Genomic DNA, 2,011 nt, shown 5'->3' on the forward strand with positions numbered 1-2,011 from the left:
TAATGTTCGTGTATATGCTGAATTGGTTTGGGGGTGGTTCATGGAGTTGGGTGGAGTAGTAGTGTAGCTTGCTCCTATGCAACGTAGGTCGTGGGCAGTCTACCCATAACTTCAGCCAAGGCTGTAATGTTTTTGATGTTATAATAACAAAGGCCGGCATTTTTGGCACCAAAATAAAAAACCCACACCTACTTTTATCATGGACATTGCTTTTGGGATTATCATGGGATAAAGTATTGCATTATAATTCAGCTTGTGTATCTCTATATGAATGTCTCTTTCTCTCTTAGACTTTAGGGGGCTTTCTTCCAAGTGCACAGATTATAAGAATGCTTCCATCTCTAATTGAAAACCGATACAATCTCACCTCGAGGTACACTCAGGAGTTGGATTGCAAAGAAAATAAGGACCATCGACCCAACCAATACTTTTTTCATAGAACAAGAAGTTCCCTCCTTTCCACCGACGACTTTCTTACCAGAGAGTCGATTTGCTCATGGGTGTCTTCCTATCACTATTGGTGAGAATGAATTCCCTCTTGATTTCAAGCCACGCTTATATTTGCACCAGGAGGCTTGTCTTGAACAATTTGCTAGCCTTGTTAACATCAGTGTCAACTAATGTTGCACCCCTAAAAAATGCCAAAATATTGATAAAGGATCCGTTTGTTCGAAATCCAATTTGTGCTTTTATGGCCTCAAAGGCACGGCAAAGTGATCTCCAAAGGTCACTTCATTTGGCATGGCAAGGCTCAAGGTTATAGATTGTGGCCATAGAGAATAATTATGCGAGCTAGGAGCCATACCTAGTTTAATTGGGGAGGTGTTTTTGAGCAGGAGAAGTTGTGCCTACGAGGTGCCTGAGCTAATAACTACTCTGCTAACCTACAAGGTTGCTAGCTTGTAAGCTACTTATCAAGAATATCGACAACCGTCATTCTTACCTCCTTATTTCCGTTATTGCAAAAAGTCCTTATCAAGAATATCAACAACCCTCATTCTTACCTCCTTATTTCCGTTATTGCAAAAAGTCCACTTTACTTGTTGGGAGATAAGGTAACGAGTTGTTGGTGAGCACCTCCCGGAGAAGATCTAGACAAGTACAAGGTGCCTATAGGATAGGTTTCACCCTTGCCAAATTCGATTGGTAGCCTCTCCACGTCGGGAATTTGTCCTTGAACCTTTCTAAAAGCCACGCCCATTAACACGTCAAATAATGTAGGGACACCTAGTAATTTCAAGACTTTGCACTTTGGTAGTTTTAACCATCCCTTAGTTGCCTGAAGAGAAGAGGTTGTGATCATCTGCCAGTAGTGTGCAATGATTCTATTTTTGAGTGATTAGGCTAAGTTCCATGCTTCCAAATTAAGTATTAAATGTATTAGGCTTCAATTTCTAAAGGATACGAAAAGCGATGGAGAGGGATGCATGCAACAGATGGTGGACACGTGGCATAATTACCCCATAAGCAGCACTGCAAAAGGGGGTGAGGGGAGGGCTCTCTTAGCGGAGCCTGCGAGCGCCTGCTCTTCATACCTTTCTCGGCCTTTTGGCTAAGATCAAGTGTAGTATCTGTTCTTATCAGTTTAATATCTGATACGTGACCCATCGGGTCACATGATATTAACCTAATTTCTTTCAGGGGGCAGCCCCATCCGGCAGCTTGCTGCCCGGGACTGCGAGCGTCGCCTCTGTCTTGCACTACCTCAGAGGCCTGGCGCACCCCTTCTCCCTCGGGAGACCCCAATCCAAATCCTAACAAGGAAGGACGCACACGACCGAGGACGCGGACGCTTCCAATCAGGCCTGCACTCTCCCCTTTGCGCAGAGCCAAATGTACATAGTCCTTTGTGTTAGTGAAGTCAGATGTCGTCCCCAGAGCAATTCGTTGGTCGTTCCAGAGAAGCTGCAGATTGGAGATGTGGGCTATGCTGATAGGAAAGTGGCCGGAGGTTGAACGTCCACAGATTGGGTGAGTGTAGATGGCTGGTTGTGTTGAGAAGAAAGGCGCT

General features: G+C 44.7%; 1 non-coding gene across 1 annotated transcript; it reads left to right on the forward strand.

The window, feature by feature from the left end:
• The first annotated feature begins 1,531 nt into the window (after nt 1-1,531).
• LOC147901872 (U2 spliceosomal RNA) lies at nt 1,532-1,727 on the forward strand. The gene has a single exon (XR_015541098.1). It is a non-coding gene; the product is annotated as a U2 spliceosomal RNA (small nuclear RNA).
• The last annotated feature ends 284 nt before the right edge of the window (nt 1,728-2,011 follow it).

Source organism: Dipteris shenzhenensis, chromosome 5 (assembly GCF_047967505.1).
Source record: "Dipteris shenzhenensis isolate YYH24624 ecotype China chromosome 5, Dip_SZ_1.0, whole genome shotgun sequence".
Taxonomy (NCBI): domain Eukaryota; kingdom Viridiplantae; phylum Streptophyta; class Polypodiopsida; order Gleicheniales; family Dipteridaceae; genus Dipteris; species Dipteris shenzhenensis.